The 27,008-nt window shown below is 41.4% G+C and overlaps 1 long non-coding RNA gene across 1 annotated transcript in view; it reads right to left on the reverse strand.

The window, feature by feature from the left end:
- The window catches only part of LOC117218329 (uncharacterized), a 146,652-nt gene that overhangs the window by 72,706 nt on the left and 46,938 nt on the right, over positions 1–27,008 (reverse strand). The window contains exon 3 of the long non-coding RNA XR_004489755.2: positions 12,001–12,037. This is a non-coding gene — a long non-coding RNA (uncharacterized LOC117218329). The remainder of the gene's footprint in view (positions 1–12,000; positions 12,038–27,008) is intronic.

Here is a 27,008-nt window from a genome sequence, read left to right on the forward strand (position 1 = left end):
TCTTACCCCGAATGTGACTTATTCAAATGTCTACCTATTCAGATTCTCTCGATGATTTCGTTTTCAAGCGTGTCGCTCGAGGATACCCATTCGCTTCTAGCATCGAAATGGTGAAGATATGTACGTTTTCTCGCTAAATTCTAACACTTAGCGCACGCGTGCAGTTCAACGAATGTAAACTTTTTACCGAAAGAAATTTCGAACAGCAAATTTTGTGCGAAAGGCAACGTTTAACAAAAACCACTCCATTTCCATGCTTTTCTTGCCACGATTATTTCACTTCTCGCGATTCTAATTCAGAATAAAACTTCGAAATTACTCGCAGTGTAAAATAGGGTAAAGATATCATTTTTCTATTCAGGTTGAAATGCGTAGAAATCAATTTCTTGTCTTGAAAAAATATTTATATAACTAGATAAGAATATCTTATTAATATATTAATATTTGAAACAACAACCTTCATAAAAAGAATTAGATTACTTGAATAATTCCGCATCAAACACACTGCTCGAAACTGATTCGGAATAAGGTTTTTCCTATTATTTAAATATCTGCTTTATTACAGAAAAATGTGAAACCCCTTGTATTTTCAGTTAAGAAATTCAACCCTCAACATTACGTGGATTCGATCGGTGGACAAGCATATTATTGCGGCACAAAATTGAATGAGAACATAAGTAATACTACGATAATACCGTTTATTGAAAATAATCTGTAAAGTAGGATCGATCCAACCTGATCTAATAATACCTATTCGTTATTAGCAGCGAAAAATGGGAATACATTGAAAATACGAGAGGAAGAAATTAAATGACGATTGAAAGAGGATGTAGAAGCGAGAATGAACATAAACGTAGAAAAATTCTAAGGAAATGAAATTCTACCGTAAAAAGACACAATGAGGCAAGGGAAATTGAAATTAGGAAAAGAAAGCGATAAGGTAAGAGAAAGGAAGAAAGACTGAAGAAAATGGAGGCCTTAAAAAAGAAGCTCAATTGAGTAATAAACGAGAACATATCTTATGTGATAAATAATTTTATGTCGGTTGTAAACATGAAAAGTATTCTGTGATAAATAATTAACAGGAATATAAAAGCTTCAACAAATAATTTCTGTCCATTATAAAATTTGTACTATATATACTTTATATTTATCATACAAAGCTAAAAACCGTTCCATTCCATTACCTTTATGTGAGTTTTATACATTTTTTCCCTCTGTAACAAAATCTTTATGTATAAAATTTAACTCCGCAATATGTGTAAATTCATTAATAGACAACTATTTCTCACCCGCAGTAATTCCTGCAAAATGCTATCTATCCGATTTTCGATATTTATCTTATCTTGGATTACATTTCCAGACTTCGCTAATCGTTTTCATACCTCGAAATTTTTCGTAAAAATAAATGTTTTTCTTTTTATAAGAAATCAAGAGAAGTAATGTAAAAAAGGTGCAACTAAAGCTTGTCACAGCAGTAATAGGTAGCTTTGGCCACGGAGATAAAAAAAATTAACATTTTAAGATCTGCATTTTCGAAAGGGCAGCACAGAACGAACGCGAATACTTATTGCGACGGTATCCTCAGTGTAATATTCAGTTGAAAGCGAGATAAAAGCTGTACGTAGCTGAACGAGCCTTGAAAAAAATTGGGAAAGACAGTGGCATCCGGGCTTTCATTAGCGTGTCTACTTGAGAGATTAGTACGCTTTACCGCGTACCTCTGTCTTTGTCTCTTTTCCTCGTTCGTTTTCCTCTTGAGAAGAAAGACATGCACTCGGCGGCTCGCAGCTTTGAGGATGGACTCTCGGACTTTGCTCGGTCTCTACCGAGCTGTGCAAGGGAGAGCCAGAGTGAAAGTAAGCCGGATCGAGGCTTATAGAGAGAATCCAACTGGACCGAGATATTTTCGCAAGTTATGAAATGTCCAGGTTAAACACTTCTCCCGTATTTCGGGATACCTTGATCGCGAGCTGTGTCGCGCCATTTTTGCAAAGTTGCAAACATAATTCCGTAAATCGCTTTGAAGAAGAGAACCAACCGCGTTACGAACGATTCATTCTCCATTCGAGCAACATCTTGTGCAACTTTTTATTGACAGAGCCTCGAGCGAGTACACAAATTGCAAACAGACGGAAATGAATTTTCGAACTCGTAAAAAATCACAACTCTATTTTTTACTTTCATTCGCGATCTCACCACAAGATTCTGCAAGCACTTCTGCGAGTAATCAATTTCGTGAATCCGCGTGTTTTCATCAGGGGAGAGAATAATTATGTATCTCGTTCTCCCGCGGAGCAGATTTTTCGGTATTTACCCACCAAGTAAAGAATTATGAATGGAACGCAACATGAGACTCGTGAATTTTCGAGAAAGGGGAATCAGGAGAACGCGGAGGCTGCAACCCCTCGCTTCCACCAAGAAACAGGACAACACTGCGCATACTGTGCATTGCTAACAAGCACAAGTACGCTATTTTATGTTCAACTTATTAAGATTCCGTCCGGAAGAATTTGGATAAAAACTTTGCGAAAAAGAAAGTCAATATTATTATATTTTCCTCTGTGCAAATTCTATCGGAAAAATTGTCGAAGATCTTTGGAGAGATATTGGACTTCACAGAGGATGGGACGTCAATTATGACCGTAGTTACGAGTACAGGAGGGTTCAGGAATGATAAATCTTCGATTCGGCGAGGACTCACTTTAGGTGATCGGGACTCCTGCGAGACAGAGGGGGGGGGCACTACGTCACCGTGAGCGGCAGCTGCCGGTACGTCATACTTTTTCTTTGTCTCAAAGGACCCTTCTCTTCAGTCGGTGCTCTTTGGGGCACGGACGGGGGCCACGCGCCCGCGGCAGATGTTCCGTAACGCATGCCCCTTCGCTCCTGCGTATTACGTACTTATACTTGGAGCTCGCCCGTGCAAGGCGCGCAACACGCGACCGATCGATCGATGCATATGCACGATTCTCGACGCGCGCCTCGAAGAATGCGAACACCGATTGAAGGAGGGCCGACTCTTGACTCTTTGATATATTGCACGCATGCAAGCCAACCCCCCGTGCACGCGCGAACCCGCGTTTTCTGCGCGGGAGACGCGCGTTCTTGCCGCAGTCTTTCGCCGAATCCATCTGTCGGGATTCCGCCGGCCAGGAATCTGTCGCGAACCCTACCACGCCGCAGCGCAGCGATCACATTATTTCTGGATGGTCATTCAACTATTATCTATTGATTTTTCCGAGCTGCGCGATATCTAAGAAAATACGACCTTTATTTTTGTTGTTGCTGAATAATTGAATTTTCGATCGATTTCCCGCGGAAATTGCTGTGGACGACAACAATGGTATCAAATAAATATAGATTTCCCTTAAAACGATCGTATCAAAGTTATTCTATTCTGTCGCTAATTTCTTAAGCGGTTTTTCGACTTTTTATTCGTTATGACAGATGAACAGAAATTTTATTTTGCCTGAAGATTCGCGGCTTATTAACTTTTGAAAGATCAAATAGTGCTGATAATATCCAAACGATTCTTCAACGTTGCTCATGTCAAAGCTGATCCTCGAACGTCAAATATGATTAATCTACAAGAATTTTATTAACGCAAATGCATTTTATGCATTTCATGCATTTCCATGGCATGTCACCGTTTGCTGAACGAGCCTCGAACGACTGTTCGCGCAGAAGACGTCTGGCTTTCGTCTCGTTTCATGTATGGAACTGGTCTTAATAATCGGAGCAGAAGTCACATACAGGCTTTCTGGGCGTGCTGAGGATAAGTCAGTGTGCGTGCATATATCTCCAGAAGCCGCCCAGCAAGATAACAACGAGCTGTGTGATAAAGAACAATTTAACGGTCTTGTTAAAGATACGAAACACGCCTACTACGATAAATGTGAGTCGCGACACAGTGGAAGCATTTGATATATTAAAAGAAGCGAGTGTTCGATTCGATCTGGTCGAAACAATATTACAATAAAAACATATTGCGCCGGTTAATATTGTATCCATTTGTGTTTCAATCAAGAAACCGATCATAAATTCTAATTTCGTAATTTACACAGAACGGTGTCTAACGAATGAATACATTGAAACATCCCTTACCTCTCTGTTTAACGATTATTTAATCAATTCCAGTTACAATTTTTCGATCACTCGCATTCATGAGTAATAACTACGAATTTTCTATATTTAAACACGACGAAATGTATTTCCAGGAATAGATATTTCTCACCGGAATGAACAATTACATCCGTACGGCGCGCCGCCAAGAGACGTACAATAAACCGTTGAAATTCGCGAGCCATCCGAGCATAACGAAACTTTTAATTACTCGATCTAATAAGTCTCCTTTATTGCGGGCTATTTTCGGATTCGAAGAAAAGCAAGTCGTATTTTTTAAGTACGATTCAAGAAACTCGGAACCAGCACTTATCCTTGGCCGGCCTTTTACTTCGCCGAACTTCCCGACGTAGCGGAGCGTTGAACGACCATAAGGGCCGCGTGACTTCGAGCACGCCGCCGCTCCCCTCGGCCCCGTTGATATTCGCGACTTTCCAGCACTTCCGGTAGCGGTTTGAAAAGCATCGGCATCTCCAGGCCAGGAGTTTCGGCGTTGGGTTTTTTCTCTCCAATCGGCGGCCGAGATGGTTCGACTCGAAATAATTAATGGCGCCCGAAGAATTAGTCGCGCAACGGGGCGCGCGGCGCGCATTTCCATTTCGGGCACCGCTTTGAGACGGCCAGCACAGAAAGTTCCCCGCGAAGTGGATCGATAGCCAGGTATCCGGCGAACGTAAACTTTTCAATCAATATGGGAACGAGACGAGTCGACACGACGCGATGCGAACCCGTGCGAAATTAATTTCGCGAATTGAAAAGGCGACCCTTCAGACGCCAATACAATTAACCGTGAAACCGAACTTCATATTTTATACTGGCCGGCGCGCGCCGAGCCGCGACGAGTCGCGCCGAGCTGGGCGCAAAATTGAAAGGGACAATTTTTGCGGCTAGGCACAATCGCGCCAAATGGAAGCCGCGGAAACGCAGCAGCCTCGTATCGATGAATTACAGAGAGGCGATGTTTCCACACGCACCCAATCGAAACTAAAATCGCGATAGGGTAATGGAGCCGGTTACTGTGGTGCGACCAACCGCTGTGCCCTTGGTTTGTTTTCAGACATAATTAACTTTATATTTATCAAATAAGCATTAACCCTTCGGACTTCTACGACGAATCAGTCTCAACGCCGACTTTCGCATTAATAGCTTATTTTCAAAATTGCGTAATTTTTTGAAAATTACGCAATTACGTGGCACGTGGAATAATTGTAGTATTTCTAGTACCAATTAGGTTGCAAAGTTACGTACGGGAGTATGTTTGGATTCCGTTACAGCAACCGCTGAAGTGAAAAGAAGAAAACGCATTGGCGCGCAAAGGGTTAAATTTTCTGAATTATATAAGAATTATATATTTGTTTGTTAAAATTAAATATACAAAACATGGAAGTTTTCTTAACGGACCACAAATATTATTTCAATTCTTTGATACTAAATTCGCGAAGTTCTCCGCAAAGCTTATGAAAAAGCTTATTCAGTCAAATAAATCGTTCCTCAAATTATCTATGTTAAATTTTTTAAGAAAAGAAATGTAAATATGAAATTTGATTAAAAAGCAGTCTTCTCTAACGTGTACTTTTAAATGACTTATTATAAAGTACATTTCTTTTTATAGAATAAGATATTCAATTTTTATTGTGCATAGTTATCGAGGCTCGGTATTTAGGGAGCGAGTACAGCAACTGATTTTTTGTAGATCATAGTCACACAGTATCTGGCTCTAGAACTTCTTTTTTCTGTCTCCTAATATTCAAAGAATATTTAGCATTTGTTTGATTGGAAAATTCATATCAATAAAAGAAACTTTGAAATTTACCTTTAAGTTCATAAGAAATGTCAATTGAATTGCTAAAGTTGATTTTATTAGCGAAAACTCCTGAAGTCCACCAACAGGGCACAGTAATTGGCTTCTCTATTCCACAGCCTCGAATATTTTGGTAGGTGGCGGAACGGCGGGGAGAAAAGACGCTTCTTCTGCGGGGCACACGTCGTCACACCTGACGTCACATACTCGTTAGGGGGCAGATGGCCCCCCTCTCAAGCGTGACGTTGGGCCCACGTACCTGGTGGCGTCTATCCGTGAGGCCTTCTTCCCCCCCCCTCTCTCTCTCTCTCTTTCTCCGCTCTCGTCTCTCGTCGATGCTCCCGGCAGCCTGTGGCCCATGTCCCCTCCCTTTCTTTCGCCCTCTCGTGCTCCCCTTAGGCTGGTGGCCCATAAGGTAAAGCAAAATAAAATAAAAAATACTCCTGCCAAGGGAGTCCCCTTTCCTCGCACACACGCGCAGCTGCTCAGGTAGCACGAGCTACTTCCACATTAGAGGACGGAACTGCTGTGGGGTGCCTGTGGCGTGCCCCATTGAAATTCCGTCTGGTCAGACGCCCGGCTGCTTCCTCACGTGGTGCGTACAACACCGTGAAGGGGGGCCCGGCAGGGAGAAAGAGAAAAAGTGATTATTAAGGTGACGAACTTTCGATCGATTTGCTCCGCCATTAGGATGCGCCCTCCTACTGCTCACCCGGGGGTAATATTTTATTTTTGAGTAATGATTCGCCAGAATCGGAGGTCCGCATTCTCTGTACTTTTCAAGATTCGATTATCGTTTTTCTGAATCTTTTCCGCTCATATTTTCGTTTCCTTAAAATGGCTACCGTTGGTCAATATCCCTGGACGTACTCGTGACCATGTTATTATATGGACGATTTCATACTTTAGTGAAATTTTACTCGCGCGCGCGCGCGTCAGGAGGAAATGGCAACGTTTTGTGTTATGGCGAGTATACTCGTCAAAAACAGCTAACTGCTTAAGAAAGATATGTGGATATATTCTCTTTATGAAGTTACATATACTTTATGAAAATGTTGTATTCAAAGAAAATATAAAGAAAATGAAACATTTACGATAGCATAATTCCAGTAACTTGCACACTTTTCGAAGTTATTACAGCAGCTAACTGATGACCATTTATGGTAGAATTTCTTTAATTTATAATAATTCATATTAGTTGTCTAATTATTCCCTAATTTGTAGCAAATCGATCTATTTAGACCAACACTTTTATATGACTGAAACTATAGTATAATATTTTTATACTTAACAATATCTTCACCAAACCAGGCAACTATTTGAATGCCAATTTCGAAGACATAAATAGATCATTTCTTTACAAAATTGGGAACAACAAATCATCACGACCTGGTAGCAATAAGATTCGAGACTTTCACACTTTTCGGTGTGGACGCAGGGATGAAGAACGCCGATGCTGTAATTCTATTGCGAGGCTCAGAAAGCGTCTTTTCCAGCAGGCAAATTGACATAGGTCTCGCAGCTTTTAACAATGTAATTGTGCTTTCGCGTTGAATCGGGGGCTAGCTGTGTGCTCTGTTAACGGCGCACAAAGGGGCCGAGGATGTTAAGGAAAATTTCCTGTTCACGACCCCCAGCGTCCGCTTCCTCGACTCGAGGAAAAGATCCGAGGTAATTATGGCGGAAGGGGCCCGTAAAGGTGTACAAAGCGAGAAAAGCGAGCGAAGTGAAGTTCCTCATTGTCCGGCGTATTCCGGTAAAGTGGCTTTGCCGTCTTAAACGGTTCCAAAGTGGCCAATAACGAGAAAGACTCGGCCGCTGCAACGCCCCGGATACAAGGGAAGAACTACAGGCCAATTTGTCGCCGCTCGTAAATCCGTTCTGATAATTCTCAGCACGAGACATCCAGCCTTCCGGCTGGGCGTTGCGGGGGTGTTCCGTGTGGTAAACATAATGTCCGCCCTGCGGAATCTTTTGTCCGACTGTCTTTGCTTTTCCTACAGCAAACGCGTGCCGAAGGTGTGCCCTTTCTAAACACTATACCTGGAAAGTCGGCCAAATCGGCTACGCCGGTTTTACATTTTAAGCCGGAATCGCCAGCTATTTGTAATCGCGCCGATCTTTTGACACGTTGATATGAAAGGGAAGCATATTTTATAAAAATAATTGGCAATTGTGCGATGACATCTATACACACCTTTTGGGACATTAGATTGTCGACATTTTTATATATTACTGGTGCAAAAGAAGATAAACGTTGGTTTTTTTTTAATGCTATTCAAACGGTACTACATTTAAATAAGTCAATTAAAAATTATCAGTGATTTTAACAGTTTCGCATCGCCTTTTGAAAAAGAAGTTCATTCTTCTGTATTATTTTTATACGTTTTACGTTTATTTCATCTGATATGGACTAGAATTATCATAGTTAGAAATCTTATCTGAAATTTTAATGTATTCTAAAAATGAATTGCGCTACTAAAAACGTAACTGCTGGTATTAATTAACCCTCCGCTGTCACAATTTCTAACTAAAAACGCGAATGCAATACTGGGTCACGTCTAGATCAGTTTTCAAAAAGCTGTCACTCGAAAACCAGCGATATCATCGAAACCCTAAAATTTGAGAATATAATTTGAACATTCTAGAACATCGCTTCCTTTATTAGAACTCGCTATCTCACTTCCAAGTACATTTAATTAATTGTTCATTTCTTTCTTCTCGTAGCAATATCACTTTACTGAGAAAAATATGTGAGACACTTTGACCCAGTTCAACATTAAAGGATTAATATAATACAAGTTAGCAAACGCTAACAGATTCAGCACTCCTTCCCATTATATCAATGTATTATCCAACGGAATAACTCGGGGGTAGATATATTAGTTCCACAGAATCAGTATCAACAACTCCCTCAAACTTCGGTATCAAGCAAACCGATAACCATTAGTAGAAAAGCTGTTCAGGCGAGTCAAATTCACGGACGATTCCACCGAAGGTATCAGGCCCATCGTCTCGCAGCGCATCTGCTCGGAAAGTAATCGAAGAAACGTTTCGAGACACCGTTTTTCGAGGTCGGACCCCGTTACGGTGTCGAGTCGGGGGGACGCGTGCTCCTCGTGGCTCATCAAGGACTGAAGCGGTTTGCTGAACAAAGTGGGCCGCCAGCGAAAGGAGGAAACAGAATTCGGTAACGTTCCGTATCTTTTATTCGGCCGCCCCCGCAATCTATCCAAGTTGGGTCATCGTGACAGATTGGTGGGCCCTCTCGACGATATCCGGCCTTAATTTCGGGGCGGGCGTTCTTCTCCTAACGGGAGCTTAAAAACGAGAGCCGCATTTAATGCGTTCACGATCCAGAAGCCGCAACTGCATCTTTCTATCCCCGTGCGGCGCACAATGACTTTGGAACATATGTCGAACGATGGAGTTTCCTCGGCTGCATCGAGATGCGTTATTAACGCGTGCCGCGGGGGGGAAGGGGCATGGCACGTTCGTGGAGGAAACTATGGCAGCGCAGCCAGAAACGGAGTAAGCCGTTGGGAGAGCGAGAGAGAAAGAGAGAAAAGAAAATCCATTTTCATGTTGAGATCGGTACGAGGCCTCTAGACGCGTGGGTGGAAAGGGGCCGAAGGGTGAGAAAGGTGCGGCGAGTCGAGCCATCTGGTTCCTTCCCTACACACGATCACCTTGAGGGCCTTTTAAATCTACCAGAGACATGCACCTTGAGACCTGTCTGGGACGAGGACCCTCGAACGCTCGGCCCTTTAAAAATCGACCCTGAAACCAAGACACTGAGACTGTACCCTTACTCCTGCTGGCTCACCTTAACAACCTTGAGGGTAACCGCACCATGAATGGTCCGGCTCTCTTTGGTTTTCGGTTAACTTGCTTCTGTACAGATGATCTGTATCATGTACCTATTCGTCTCGGGATTCGTGTTACACGACCGACATTTTGGCGTCCACAATGGGCCATTATGTGCTACTTGAATTATATTCAAAATCTGTTCCATGCTAAAATGTTCACGTACTTTTATAGCCCGATGTTTACAACGCTCTCGTTCGTTCAATTATCTCGGTGCTAAGTTTTGATATATTCTTTCTGGCGCGAAAACAACGTAAGCTAAAAATCTTTCCATTTTCACGTGCTGCAGTTGCACGATCATCCAGAGTTCAGATTTTTATCGATGTCAAAATGCATTTACTATATCGAAAGTATTTGAATTGCAGTAAATTGACACTCGGCTTGGAAATAAAAATTGACAATTTGGGAAAAAGAGGTACGATTATTCGCGAGCCTCGCAGCACGTTTTTATAGTGACCGATTGCCAGCAGCTATAAAATAGCCGCAAGGCTCGAATAATCGTACCTTCCGTTCCCAAAAATGTCCATGTTTGCTTCCAAGCTGAGTGTCAATTAGAGAGAATTTAATGTACATGGAAACAATATGAAAAGATTGGCCAATTTGTCTTGAAAGATGACGCGGATGAAGCAATTTGCAACATTTCCATCATAGAACGTTCCATCGTAAGAACATATTCACCGTCGTGATATTTTCGGTGTTTCTAATTTTAGAGAAACTTCTGCGTAAAGGGAAGCTTTCAGCCTCCCCCTGGTCGGTTACTTTGGCGAGGCCGACAATGGCCGGCAGATCTTAAGCTCTCTGTAATTCCTAATGTCGCAGTGCGCCGTATGAGGTCGCGAAGGTGCGCGAACGATCCCGGGTTGCATGGGACGCCTATTAATACCATGAGAGGACGACGCGTTGTTTACCATGAAAATCGGCGGATCGTCTATGGTCCGTCGACAAAGGGAAATTAATTTGCAAATCGTTCTTGATACGGATCGGAAAAGGATCGTCCGTCTCTGGTCGATACCGCACACTCATCAGCTTAAGTCCTCGAGGTATCGAGAACGTGAGGCGAGACGAGACGAGACGAGACGAGACGGGCGCGCCGGGATAGGAGCCAGCAAACGGGACAAAGAGAGGCCACGGAACAAGACAAATACGAACAGTGAATACGTAATCTTCGAGTGGATATCGGAAGAGATGAAAAAAATTGCAAGTTCAGATGCTGCTGGAGCAAGCATTTCTGACCTGTATATCTCTGCGCGGTAATTCTCGTTGCCCCGGTCCGGGTCGGGTAGGGCGCGGTGCGGTGCATACACCCTGCTACTTTTGTCTTCTTGCACACCGGGAGAAGAGTCCCGACTCTCAGCCGAGAGTCTCTGTGTCGCGGGACCTCCTCCTCCTCCTCCTCGCCCTCCTCCTCCTCCTCCTCTGCGTAGGCCTGCATCCCGCGGACCCGGTTAGTCTATCTGCATTTTCGTCGACGATGACGTGGGTGCGCTGATCCGCGAGCGCGGAGAAGTAGCCGAGCTACCCCGAGAAGGAGAATCTCCGGTGCCAGGGACTGCGAGGAATAAGGGTAGCGATAGAAGGGTGAGGAGTGGGACGCGACCTGTGGGGATGGCCTGACAGTGAGACTTTTATTAGGGAAGGAATCAGCAAGCATGATTATGTACCTTAGAGCGTCTCCACCTCCGTTTACCAGTTCCGCCCGACCCATTCCCCTCTCTCTCCTCATCAACCCTCGGCCTCTCTCTCTCTTTCTCTCTATCTCCTCTCCCTTCTGCTCTTTCTCTCTTGCTCCCTCTTTTTCTCTCTCCCCCTTTCTCTTTCTCTCTCGCCTACCCTCCCCTTGGCGTACGTCTAACCGCCCTTCTTCCTACTCCGTCTCCACCGCTAAGCTATCGCCACTGACATTGCACTACGACGACGACTACGTCGAGAACGACTACCAAGCTGCCACATCGTCGTCGCAGCTGCATTGTCAACCCCTTCCCTCCGCCAGCCGAGACCCCGCGCTCATATATGTACGCAGTGGCGTAGAACGCCGAGGAATCGACGACGATGCACAATGCCCGATCGCTCTCGGATCCCTTCAAGGTGAGCTTTGTCAGCTCCGTTGCCGTGGTACGTGCTCGCGTTTACGTGGATAGAAACCGGTCCCCGCTGGAACGGGGGGGGGGACACGAACGAAGACTAATTTTTTCGGGGCCTCTACTTACCAGGAACCTGCCGTGGCGATGCGAAAGATGCTGTCTCCTGGAACAGAAAAATGAACTCGTCTCAACACGTCTCGTCTCAACGTCTTCGAGATCGAGTTAAATGTTTTCCGTAGGCATTTTCATAACGCCTAACAGATAATCTTGATGCAATACGTTGGATGTTAATCGAATTATGAATGAATGTAATATGTTTCACAACGTAGAGAATATAATTTGCTGCATTGCGGAACGGTTTCGAAATGTTTTAAAATTCTGACTCTTTTGAAAATGTTATATAGCGCATGATGGATATGCGATATCTCGGTAATTAGAATGCTTTTTGGATTTAATAAAATATAATGACGTATCACAATAGAAAGGAGGATGGAAATGATGCGAACAGAATTTATGTACATGTTTTTTTTTCAGCAACGTGATACAATGTAGGCAGTATATTATAAAACAGTTTTCCTGTCACTCTTTTACGGCCATTCCTCTGTCGCCGTGTGTGTAAGAGAGCTGAATTAACATCGTTATTATTTCCGATTTTAATAGAAATAGAACGAATGCACACTCGTAACTCAGAAGCATTTCAGGAGTGCCGTTTATCGTTGGGGAGTTGGACAAAAATGCGATCGTTTCACGGAATATTTTGAAGAATCGGGGATGATCGTGATCACCGGCAGGGACTAAATTCATCGTCCGGCGCAGAGAAGCGCAGAGCCGAGCCGTCCTCCACGAAATTTGCATCTCTGCCTCGCCAATGCCGCCCAAGGCGATATTGTCGTTACAATGAAACCACCCCGAAAGCTCGCCATCACCCTCGATACACACGCCGGCACAGGCGATGTCATGTGCGCGTGTCGCACTCGAACTTTCGCCTCGAACCACGGGCGCGAAACTTCGCGAATTCTGATCACGCATACATCGGCGCACGGCGAACGAAATTTTATCAGTCTCGTTTTTTTTCGGTTTTTCCCGAGCTGCGCCTCCGAAAACACTGAAATCCTTTCGAGCGCAGCGCCGCGCCGGGCCGCGCCGTGCCGTGCCGTGCCGGCCGAAACTTGTGCCCGAGAAAATTTAGTCCTGTGCTCGTTCAACTTTTTAATTCGCCCGCTGACAGCGCTGCGCGAAATTGTCTTTGCGATATGCATTTGCGCGTCAAATGATTATTTAAACGGCGGAACGCTTGATTGGCCTTATTTGATTGCCTTTATTATTGAACATGATTTTCGAAAATAAACCGATCGCGTTACAAAATACACCGTGCGAAGAGCGAATAATTTTAATCGCCGGTGACCAAGCTCGTTAATCACGAAAATTATAATTATCGGCTTTTTGTAAGATGTAACGGGATTCGTGCATGTGCAAGGAATTTGTGGCTCGGTAGTTGAACGATGATGTCATCTTTTTAGCGCGTCCTTAATCATTCAATTTACGTTGAAACATCGCAAACTTAATGAGTTAATAGAGGGTTATTTTTGAAGCAATCACATGAACGTATATTAATGATTATCCGTGAGAATTTCAACATTCTCCTTCATTTTACTCTAGAGGGTGTTCAAAAAATTGTGGTACAAGCGGCAAGAGTATGATTACTCACAAAAGACTTAGCTGAAAATATAGACTAAAATGTTTTCATACAGGCCTTCATTTCCTAGAAAATGCATTTAAACTCAGCTCGGTTCGTTGGCCCGAGCTATAAAACAAGATTTTATCTAAGTGTACGACTACCTAACGAATTTTCAAACTCAATTTACTCAGTTTACTCCTGTTACTCATTCGCCGGATCTTTCGCTAACCAACTTCCATCGTTTTTACGGGCTAAACAGTATGAAAATGAAGACAATCTGAAAAATTCCATATCAGAGTGTATTGATTCTAAAGATCAAAATTTTTTTTTTCTTTAAGAGAGACATCTATACATTCAAATCTCGTTGAGAAAAGTTATTGAAGCAAATAGAGCATATTTTGATTAAATAAACAGCTTCTGAAAAAAGATATGCAGTTTTATATATTCGCTTAAAAATCCGACATTTCACACGCACCAACCTAATAATATCTTTATGAATCCGTTGTTAATCCATTTCAAATGATTAATACCAGTTAATTTCTAATAATATAAATTTTTGTGTACCAATGTAACACTAAATCTACCGATTTCATATTTTGTAGTTTAAAATTGTTGGAATTATAGTGTTACTTTCGTAGGAAATAACTGAATAAATTCGTTAAATGAAGCGTACATTATAATATAAAAACTGTGAGATGTTTAAATGAATTCGGTCTTGTTATTCTTGTAAAGCATGACTCGTCAGTCACTTTTAGAGCTCGTTAAATTTAGTTTGAAAAATTCCAGCCGTAAAGAGTTAACATCCATTTCCTACGTTTGAATAACAATAATAACAATAATATCAGAATAATATTCTGATATTATTGTTTTGCTGAATATGATTTGAAGGAATCGTGTACGAAAGTTTTAAGAACAGCCATTTATCTCTAGTAATATATAAAATATTCACTTAAAAATCCGACATCTCATATGCACCAACCTAATATGTAGTTCGATTTAATCAAACTAAATATCTGGAGTAAATCAGATCGTGGTGATAGATTTAGAGCTGTCTTGGTTTCGCCGCAAGGCAAGTTTCAACCAATGAATCGTATTTTCTCTTCGTCCAAAGGTTCACAAAATTAATTTATGAAAATAGGAATTCGCACAAAATTCTGCACAAAGTAAAGCTTCACGATAAAATTGAAGTTGTAACGAACATTTCTTCGAACATAAGATTCAATGTGGTTACACGGAGGACTTTCTAGAACACGTATTTATCAACGCTTTATCTCGAGTCGGAATAGCTGCGAAGTGCTGAAGGATCAGTGGAAGAGCGATATTTCACCGGAAACTCTTCCGTTCGCGCCTCGACGAAACTGAATTCTCGCGTGTCATCAATTTCCCGAGCCCGAGGACGAATTTCGCGAAACAGAATGCGTCTTTGTGACCGCTATTCAGCGTTCCGGCAAAGGATGCACCGAGACAAGGCATCGGGGAGGCGGTAGCGGTCTGGCGAGGGTGTGGGAATGGAAGAAGGATGAGACTAAGGAGGTCATAGGTGTGAGGCATAGTTCGACGGCAGTATCTGAGACAGTTTCGGCGCGCAAGACTTAACAAATAGGCAAAGTTTTGTTCCCGAGGATAACGGGAGCCGGTGGATTCCCCGGTGCTACCACGACATCCTCGCTCTCCTCTTTGTTCGCAAGTTTATGATGTATTAGACGTCCCCCGTCGTTCTCCCGCGTTCCTTTCCTTCGTTCCTGGAGCCGCGCTTTTCGGCTGACCAATTTATACTGCGCCGGCAGTTAAGACGAAACTTCCCAAGGCGGAATTAACTCCCGTGAACACGTTACGGTTCTATTTGGAACGATCCGAGGTGTATTTTGTACGCCGTTTGATTTCCTTTGCTGTTATGGAACCTAATCGTTCTATTTATGGAGTTTGTGTTCGATTTATGGCTCAATTTTTATGAGCATTTTTAACCCATTGCGATCGAAGCTAACTATTAATCCGAAATAGTTTTTCCGGTCTAGAGTGTTTTCATTTTCTATGACTTATGTTGGCGCACTATACAGGGTGTCCCAAAATTATGGTACTTCCGGGAAATATGGGGTTCCTCAGGTCATTTGAATTAATGTTCTCCTCATCGAAAATGCAATCCGCGGCTTTGTTCGCGAGCTATTAACGAAAAACACTGACCAATGAGAGGCAAGCTCGGCTGGCGCGAGGCGGCCCAGCCAATCAGCGGAACTGGGTTTCGTCCGCTCGTTGGCTCGGCCGTCTTGTGCCAACCGAGCTAACCACTCATTGGTCAGTGTTTTTCGTTAATAACTCGTAAACAAAGCTGCGGATTGCCGTTTCGCTAAGGAAGAAGTTACTTGAAATGACATCAGGAATCAGCTCTATATATATATATAATTATGGATATATAATATATAATTATTTGCGGTACATAATTATGGAACACCCTGCATGTATGCGTATGAAATTGAATCTTGTTGTTTATACAATAGTTACACTTTTATAATAATAATAATAATATAATGATAACAACACAATAAAAATTAAAACATAATAATGCAGTACAAAAAATGAAAAGAAAAAGTAAGTTATAAGAACTACAATAAATGTAATATTATGAGACATACAAGTGGTACCGTTGCTAAAATAAAAATACAGAAGAAAATGGGAAAAATTAGGTTGCATGATGTATCAAGCTTAAGACTCTTAAGACGATGCTTATGTTAATCTAGGAGGATTTATCAATTGCAGTAAATTCTCTCTAATTGGTCCTCAGCTTGTACACAAAAATGGACAATTTGGAGATACTTGGAGATAATTATTCGAGCCTTGCGACTCCTTTTTGTCAATAGCTATAAAAATAATCAATACAAGCTGAGGACCAATTAGGGCGAATTTACTGTATATACAGATAAGAATGTCTTCATGAAGGCAGAATTGTTCTCAAGAAAAATCTCAAAAACCGATTATGAATTTAGGTGGCGTCTTAAGACCTTATAAATAAGGCTCGAGTCTTATAAATAAGGCTCGACTACGAATCTGGGATCAGTGGGATAATGTATAAAGTATTTTTTTTAAAATTCATTTAGAAGACCGAATTTTGTGTTAAATAATGCTTACAATGCCTACATATGAATGCTGTTCATTGTAAATTCATCTATATAGTTAATAATTTCTAGAATGAATAACCGGACGCGATTCACGTGTCCAATATTGGCTATGTTTAGTTTATAAAAATGTACCATAGACACAAAAAAGAACATATAATAATAATAATACCCTTTGGTATATAGAAAATCGTAAGAACAATGCTACCTAACTCAACTACTTTTCTTGAGCCATGTTGGATAGGATTATGACTAAAGTTAATTATTTTATATCGTTTACGTCCGAGTTTGCTACTTTATGTTATACGGAAAATAACTGTATTACGCTTCAACTAATTCAGATTAGGTCTGGCTCAATTAGTTAGTTAATTCGCTTTCTTTAATAATGTCCCGAATAATGTCCCTAATAGAACGGGACAATTTGTATTCCTCGTATATCTTCATTTACGTTCACTACCTGATTGTGTTAACAAAAGAATCAAATTTTTTAAACGATTTAGAAGAAAATGAATAACATTCATATTTATATGTTCCAACCGGGGCAAGTCTGGGTTAGTCAATTAATTAGATCATGTCTAAGATCAGGTTTATATTGTCAAACTCATTCTAGTCGGTGCTCAATCTTTCGAAAACCGGCGTTCCAACATTTTCAAAACAAAAATCCATCATTCTCTCAACAATTTCCAGCAGTATCAAACCTTACAGAAAAATAAAAAAAAAACTGGTCGTCACGTTTGCTCTTTCGCAAACGCGATGTCCTCCACGCTAAACTCTTGCCTCGCATGGCGTCGGGATGGCTTCTAAAATATTTAATGTTCCTTTGCCGTACGGAATCGGCGTCCCCGGAATATCGTGCCGTCGGGGAACAGCGATGGCCCGAGGTCTGGGCAGGTGAACGCGCGTATTCCATCGGTTCGGCGACATCAAAAGTTCCGGATCCCCGCGGAGCGTCCATTCGCCGTGACCGGGGCCACGCAGACGCGCTCGCTGCCCCCAGGATTAATAAACTTTGTCGCATCTCGGCTTACCCCGTTGGCTTAACTCCACACGGGGAAAATCAATACACGATACACACGTACATCCCGGAGGTCCGCTCCGACTTGTCGCGCTATCTCTCTTTTATCTCGATCGTATTTCATTGTATTGGCGTGCGTGGGAACATACACGCGTAGCGCCGCCGTCTGGCCAGGCTGGCCGGCGAACCGGGACCGGGGAGAGCCGTTGCCGATGCACCGCGATCACGCATTTACAAACACAAGTAGGTCGTCTAACGGCGTTACCGTGACGCCCACACGTCGTCCCCCCTTGGACGACACCCCCTTGAACGGGAGACTCTTCGGGGTGACAGATGGCCCGATAGACAAAGAACTTGGCTGGCTGCCTTTCCCGGCGTTACGTAACTCGATAAAAGGAGATTCAAAGTCGATCGTCCTGGGTTAGTTTCTAGCGACCATGGTTCACGAGACGAGCCGAAGGGGACGATGGGCTTGAAAATCAAATATAGCCGATTCGATGGGTCGACTCTCCTTACCCGGGGCCAAGATTCGACGCCGCGACAGCTCCCCGCGATTCTTATCGTTCTTCTCGATCGTCGATTAGGCACTCCCCTCGACGACGCCTGGCCAAACCACGCCGAGGGTACTCTTCCAGGCTGCTCCGCGACGATTAGACGATTACAACCCTCCCTCCACAGTCTCTCTCTCTCTCTCCTCTCCGCCGCGAAACCTCGTTACGACACTCGCTATTGGATATAGAATTAGCCCCGGGGATCCCGGTTCGAATGTTTCGGTGTTTTGCGTGTTTGTTGCAACGGGCCGGCTCCACCAACGGCACAATTCCGTTTACCGAACGGCCCGCCGTTGCTGTGTTTGTGTTTGCCTCGGTTGTAATTGATAGTTGCTCCCATTTTGTCAAATTGTTTTGTATTTGCACGTGTCACAAATATTTATTAAGCGGTGGCAACGTTTTGATTCCGATTTTATTCGGCACCATTGTCGAGATTATTGCGATCAGTCTGGATTTGATACGGCTTGTTGACGAAGCGTTTTTTAATAGTAGACGGTTCACATGGTTCTATTAATTGTTGGGCATTGTTTAATTCTACCTAGGCAATCTTGTGTGGCGTGTTTTTGGTGCTATGTACTTTGTTCTCTGATCTTCTTATTGCATAGAGTTACACAACGTGACACGAGAAATATTATTGCAATTCTCCTACTCTTATGCAAAACTTAATAAAAGCGTAAAACGTAGAAAATATACATAAAATGCATAAATAGCCTTAAGCTATTATTCGCGAGAATATCGAAAGCGGAAACAAATATATCCTGGATTGAAATTACTGTTTACGTTCAGACATTTTTCATGTTTTCGTTTCTTTTCGTATTTACGTTTCTCGTAGTTCACGTACCGATGAGAATGGGCGCGGAAAATTGTAGGGAAATTTCATCGAAATCTGGATGCATAGTACGCGATATGAGATTACAGTTCTGGACTTACGGTCCACGTCCGATTAAGGCACTGACGTGCACGAACGACACGCACACGTGCATGCATACAAAAAGGGGCGTTGCGTCGATGGGTGGTACAATGGGCACGTGGCAGAATCTAATCATCTCACAAGACTCGGGGAGAGCTTGTATTTTTTTTATAAGTTCCGTCATTCATCGTGTTAACTCGGTGGAAATTCATTAATTCGCGCTGGCCTATGAGCGGCTATTTTCAGACCGTCTACGTATGTAACTGTGTCCACGCGTTGTTCCGATCCAAACATCGTGGACGATGTACTTTTTATTCCATAACATTAAAATAGTCCTATTTCGTTTTTCTTGGCTAAAACGAACTCAAGCTATCGGGTCGGTCGGAAAGTTGTTTCGTTCTTTCGCGAGAAAATGAAAGACGATTCTTTTTAATGTTACGAGTGAAAACAAACTTTTCGAAATTTTTCTGGTAGCTTTGAAATCTTATTGTTTTTTACATTTGGAAAAATACTGAAACAAGTGTTTTTTTAACACCCTTACAAAATGAAATTTTTATGAAAAATGAAACAACTTTCCGAACGACCCAATAAAATTGTACTAGAATTTTGTATTTAATTCATACCGATTTCGGGGAATCAAAATGCTCGTGTAACAAAGTACTTAATCAGCTTCTTTAAATCAGCCTGAAATTTGTGCCGAAGATTGAATTAAACGATTAATCGTTTACTTCGGATTGTTATTGGGTCTTTGTACATATTTGCAGCGAACTCATTTGTTCAGCGCAGACGTATTTTTAACGCAACAAATAAACCTATTTTCACCCATTGTGCATCGGTACCGAAGTCAATACTCGATAGGTATATCGTGCAATTGATTAAACCGATACCGTGCCTGTAGCCCGTGTATGTGTCTGGAATTGTGCTAGAAACACGTGACCCCTGCCTCAAGAGACGCCCCTTTCATCTAATCGTTGCAGCGGTAATGGATTATTTCAATCGAAGAATCGAGGGATCAGCGGCGTTCTTGACGAAGCTGTAACTATGTACAATCTTTTCTCACGTAACAAATTATCTAACAGCAATTTTCATCGATTGTGCATACATTATACTTCGGATCTGTGTTTAGACAATAAGAAAATCTACGCATGTGTTGTAAGAGAGAATAACACAAGTTTCAATAAAAATTGTTGTATATTTTGAGGAATTGTGATGAAAGAAAAATTACGTATCTATCGCTTTGAAGGGTTCTAGTCTCTAATAGCTAATTGCACGATTCAGAGTTCATGGCTGAACTTGAGCAAGATTTATCTAGCTATTACGGTAAATATCCTGAAACGGGACTGCCAGTTCCTTACAGGAAGGACGAAGCAACAAGTGGCTTCTTAGGTCGTGCAATCTTAGCTCGATGTTCAACAAGTGTTTTCCGAATGGATGCATGTCCTCGGAACTCCTTTAAGGAAGTTTAACATGTCCACCCTCGGTTGACAGCAACTGTCTACACGGTGTCCTTAGAGATCCCCTTTAAGAAAACACTTCGCTCTCCAAGCACAATCTATCGCGCTCCGATACCTGTTCTATTTTATTCACTTATTATTATATCGTGCCACATTCAACAACAGCTAAAACAGAATGATGTTCTTATATTATTTTCTTCGCCGTTTAAAAATGTATTCAAATAATATAATACGTATTAAGTAGGCTTAGAATTACTTTTTTGTCTATTTTCAAGAAACATAACTCTTGTTCTATAATGTTTTGTTTCAGCAAGATTCGGAATTATTGTTTTTGAGAGAAAGTAAGAGATAATATAAAACATAATCTCTACCGTATAAGGCGAAGCTTTTCATTTCATTTATTTAGAAGTATGCTATGTATGATTCCTAGAGGAACATTCTTTTAATTACCAATCACGGTGATCAAGTTATATTTGACTTGTTGGATCTTGTGTAATTTGAATCGATTCTGAGTGAACTTTATCTTGCAGAGTTAACAAACGTATACGAGTGGGTTAGAAGAATCACAGTGGCGTAAGTCATACTTTCCTCATTGTGAGAAACAAGGAGTGGCACTGTTTACTGTCCAATTTGTTTGTGAAGATAATAAGTTCATTTATAGTAATGTTATAAATATATAGTATATAGTATATAGTAATAGTAATAGTATATAGTAATGTTTTACATTTTCGAAAATATGGTTCACGCCACTATGATTCTAACCCACCCATACGTATATGTTCGACGCTTTCTTTACAACTTGACTATACGGCATAGTGATCGAGAAAAAAAAGAGTGGTTTTTAAATCAAACTGCGATTTCGGGCACATTCGCACACAACACGTGTCGCTAAATGGTTATGTATACAAATAAGAGATGTCTCGATTATACACGTTCCAACATGATCTTTTGATTTCCATAATTCATAAGTGCTATTTGTATCCTGAATATCGATACACTCAGTATGTCAATACAATTCACACCATTTCCCATGGTTGCCTCATTTCATTTACTTCACTGATTTTATCGGAGAAATGTTCAGAATTTAATAATAAATTTTTATTGTATCGGTTCTGGAACTGCGGAGCCATAGAATGAGAAGTCGATAATATACGACCGACAGAACTACCCGAGAATAGAATTCCTTTATCACGGAATCCGACGTGCGTCATCTGTTTTGATAACTGTTCCGATTAGGAGCAGAAAACGTTTCGATTCTGATTTCGTTGCTTTACGTAACTAAAAAATTAAATCGAGCCCGATCCTGAATAAACAACCTTCGCTGACGCACACTCCTTTATTCAAGAAAGCATTCTCCTCTGGAGGGACGTAAAAATCGATTTCTGTTTATTGCATATTTTAACAGCGTAGCATCCCAGGAACGTGTTCATAAAGTTTGATATTTCAGTTGAGAAAGATGATTGTGTTAAAGTGAGAAATACATTCGTGTTATTCTCGAAATTGGCTTGCACTTTCAAACTTTACATATCCATGAACTCGTGTTTGGTATGAAGAGAAGCATATACGGCAGTGATTAATTTCTTGCTATTTTTCTTTTTCATCAAAATATGCAGATCATTTGACAAAATGTGAAACAGTTGCACATGTATCAATCGCAAAAATCAACTAAAACACATCTCGATAAACATTAATTTTTGAACCCTTGCACCTTGATCATATTTTTTCGGTATTTCATAGATTTTCGAGTTGTACATTGCAGTTAAAAAACTCAAGACGACCCTCATATTTTGATAAAACAGGAATTACATATATCAAACAACTTCCGAAACATTTTTTTATTACGACATGTAGTTTATAAGAAAAAATAAGGTGAAAGTTTTATTAAAGTGTATTAAATACACTGGGTTTATGCAATTTCGTGTAAATACATCCGCATCGTTTGTAGAAGTTAAAATTTTCGGTGGCAAAATTGTCTTTCATGTTGCACGTTTGTCTTTTCGTAAAAAGACCTTTTCTTCACTTCGTTCTAGTACGAAAAAAAACATCTACGTTCATATAAATTTAGATAAAATTAATTTTCCTCACAAATGAATACAAAATGATGCACTGCGAGAAGAGCGTTATAATGAGAATATTTAAGATAAATATTTAAAGGAAGATAATTTTCAGATAATAATGTAGTGAATCCACTATGTTTTCTTGAAACAACTAAAAACGTATGAGGGACACGAAACGACGACGTCTCCAGAGGGAATACCCTTTTAAACAGCCAAAAACACAGAAAGAAGTATGAGCAGAGGTCCCCTCGTCGGTAGCGTTATCGTAGTTTTTCCGTTGATACGAAACAAAGCGTTCCTAACCTACGAAATGGGGAGAAGGAAACGTGACGTGGAAAGGGGATCGCCGTATTCGCGTGCCGTCTCTAAATAATAAAATAAAAAGCTCGACCCTCCAGATCCTTGGCCCACGCTGAATCCCAACAGCAACAAGTTGATATCTTGTTCCCTCGAGGGCGCCTCGGGGGTAGAAGGACGCGGCCTCGAGAAGGTGGAGTAGGGTGGTAGGCAGCCACGGCAGGGTATCGCCATAAGAAAACGCTTTTCGTTTCTTTTCCCGGGCTGCCCCCTCATCCCACTGTTTGTCTCTTTTCATCAACAGGTTTCCTCTGTATCCTCTAGCCCGGAAAATCTTCGAGGGAAGTTCCTCGTCCGTGAAGGGGCTAAGAAAACCGGCTGGCTCGAGAGAGGGTGGATCTCCTTGAGGATCAGGAAGCGCCTAACTTGTAAGACGTAAAGGGATGGTGTTTCCTTAGGGGCGGCAGCCGCGAAGACGATTCAACATCGCCCGGCGTCTTGAAACCTGTTGGAGTCACCCCTCCGTGGAATAGGATGAATGATACTTCCTTATTGGAAGCCCGGCAACGAGCGTTTTATGGCTCGTGAACAACCATCAAAAGCTGTGCGAATCGCTTTACCCTTGGCCCGGCAGCTTTTACCAAATTATTTACACCTCGCCGAATCTTTCCTTAATTTAGAGAATTTATTTTAGGGAGACTTTGGTCTTCACATACAGAGATGATGAAGTACGATATTATACCCGATCGATAAGCTAATATTAAATTATTCACAAACAAGTCAGTCATTTTGCACCGTTCATTTTGGGGACACTGTTTTGTAGATTGATGTGCTTGGTTAGGCTCGACCGATATGCTAGTAATACATTATTCACAGACAACTGAATCTTTATTTATTTTGTAATATTTACTTCATCGAAATCTTTCTTATATTATATTATTCTTGTTTCAACAATCTGCACAGTGTTCATAAAAGTATTTTACATTTTAAGAAAGCGTTTTACACATTACAAATAGAATCGAATGCTAGTTCATTTTCGTACTGAACAAATTATATTAGTGAGCATTATATGGAAACTTCGTTCTTTCGTATCCAAGTGTTGAGACTGATTGCAACTCTGCTATTAAACACGAGTAAATTTTAAACATAATATTTCAAAATACAATTTAGTAAAAAAATTCGAATGTAACGAATTATCGGATTTTTTAAATGCATATAAACAGCAAAGGAATAATATAAAAAGACCATAATAGACAAGAATATTAAAAATGCTCTCTAAGCAATGAAGAAGGTACGAATAAATAGAAACGTTTACCGAGAGAGAGAGAGAGAGAGAGAGAGAGGGAGAGAGAGAGAGAGAGAGAGAGAGAGAGAGAGAGAGAGAGAGACGGTTTAGCACAAGATCGTACAATAAAAGTTCTAGCGATTATGTGAATGTATTCGGAGTAGGCACGAAAACAAGTAATTCATAAATAACCCGAACAAACATTCTTTTGAATAGCATAAGAACGGGAGGAAGGTTACTTTCTTCAAGCTCCATTTAGCTGGCGCGGCAGTTAACGAGCCGAGAAAATCAACACGGAGGGCGGGGTAATTAGCAGGCACTTCCCATGGACTAAGGAATTCTTTCGAGAGAGCGAGCGAGAGAGAAAGCGCGCGGGAGGGTGAGATTTCCTCGGGAAACGGGCGTCTCTAAGAAACACCGAACTCTCGAAGTCTTGTAACCTGTTGGGGCAACCCCTCCGGGGAGATAATAGTGCTTTCTTGGCACGGAGTATAGAGGAGAAGAGAGAGAGACCATCGAAGTTTAGTGGGATTCAAGGGCTAAGAATCTTGAGATACTCGGGATAAAATCTATAGGGCGATATAGACGGACCTCGAAGGGGGTGCGAGGAAACGAGACAAAAAGGCACGCGACCGGAGATGTTTCCGGGCGTAAGGATGCGAGAAAGCGAGCCCTTAAAGCGAGAGAGGCGGAAGGAGATACCGAGCAGCTAAGAGCTCTTTGAAGAAGTGACACCTTTGTTTTCCCACGGGGCGCTGGAACGTGCGAAGAAGGGTTAGTAGTCTTTAGGAAAATTGACGGCGGGAAGAAATTATGTGGAAACCGAGATAACACTCTCGAGGCCCTCTCAATCTGCTTAACTATGCTCACCGATCTTACGGCAGAGTTGTTTGACGTGTGAAAAATGAATTCGTTATACCGACGTTATGTCGCCTCAAGTTCTCGCGATTCCATTTCAACCATCGCTTGCAATTTCGTGTAATATCTTCCGGCGAGTTTTCAGGCTACGATGTGTGGCTTTATAAAAATTGTTTCGATTAATCTCGCACAACAGAGTGATTTAAGAGTAGGCTTCTGAATTTGATAGTACACGACGTCTTAAAGACGTTCACTTTACGTCTATTTTTTGGTCTAAAAAGTCTTTGAAAAAAAGTCTTTACGACATCTTGTGGTATCTGTGTAGTCGTGCGAATGGTTACTAGAAGAAGATAATTAACAATTTTTTCGATCGATCGGTGATATAAGCATATTTTTCTGTGGCGAGCTATATCTGATACATCATATCGGTAAAAAAGAATGTATGAAACGATGACTAACGATGATAACAGTGGCGCTAATATCATGAAATTCGGATTCTCGAGTCGGTGTTTCGGGAGAGATATTTCGATTTTCGATTTAAATAAGTAAGAAGTCAGTAAATTCTCCCGAATTGACTCCCGTTTGATAATCGGCTACTATAAAAACGAGTCGCAAGGCTTCAATAATCGCATCTCCTCTTCCCAAATTGTCCATTTTTGTGCACAATCTCAGCGTCAATTAGAGAGAATTAACTATATTTGGAAACATTTCTGCGAAAAGTAGAAAGAACGAAAGACAGATTGAATTATTAAGATAGTACAATTTATTATCACTCATTTCCCAATTAAAAACGATAATCTCCATACAATTGCAAGAAACAAGAGCTGACTAAAGATTTTCTTCTTAATCGAACGACTGTAATCAGTTAAAAACGATATCCATAATTTTAACGCCTTACATTTCGCCTACTTGTTATTGTCATAAACGCACAAAATTCCAAGCAGTTTAATATGCATATTAACACTAGATTTACGGAGCACCATGCTTGTACATGTTCCAACTAGGACTGTTCGATTTTATTTATTTCTATGAGAACGCTAAATCTTTCGATATGTAAGAAAATCCGTCAGCGGGGGCCATCTTGTGATGTCACACTTGCTTCTGAAGGATCGTTACAGGCAATATCCTACCGAATGTTACAAATTACTCCGCGATAACGTAACAGTTCGCATTTTGGACATCGTACAGTCGAGACCGAGTAATTGAATGATTAAAAAACACAAATGACTATTACCGAACTGCTCATTACGATACTGAAGCATCAAAACGAAACATCCGAAATCCTTGCAAGTTTCTTGAAACACATATAGGTGTATGAGTTTTTCCTGTGTTTGTAGTGAGACTGTATTGGACTGTCTCAATCTTAAAATTCGTCGGGGAAACTTTGACAGTTTATAGGCGTAGATATCAAACTTAATTCTCGTAGAATGTTTCAATTAAAATGCGCTCCATCTTTTGTGCGCATTAATGACAACAAATAAAATTAGTAGTTCTTCAAAAAGTTGGTAATATTTTTCTTACACTATATCTAGATATTGGATTTATTGCACTTCATCTTATGCAAAATAATTCTGTAATAATGCATGTCATACGGTTCAAATCAATTTGGTGGTAATGCACGTCGTGACGGATTAAAACATCCAATTTCCGCAAGTTCCGATTAACCGTTCGAATAAACGAAATAAAATCGTTCTAATAGCCGGAGCGAGGCTCGAACGAGCGGTGAATGGGGTGTCTCGTTGCCGGACGACAACAGCACAATCGGGATCGAGTATTTTCGTTGAACCCCGTCAACTTGCGACGGAACAGCACGGAAATTAAATCGATCATCCTTGGAGCATTGTCTCCGTGGCGGAGCAATTTCGACATCTGCCGAATGGCAGCTGAGAAAGAGGAGCATCATCTCGAATTACTGGTGT

The sequence above is a fragment of the Megalopta genalis genome, chromosome 2, assembly GCF_051020955.1.
Source record: "Megalopta genalis isolate 19385.01 chromosome 2, iyMegGena1_principal, whole genome shotgun sequence".
NCBI classification, from domain to species: Eukaryota; Metazoa; Arthropoda; class Insecta; order Hymenoptera; family Halictidae; genus Megalopta; species Megalopta genalis.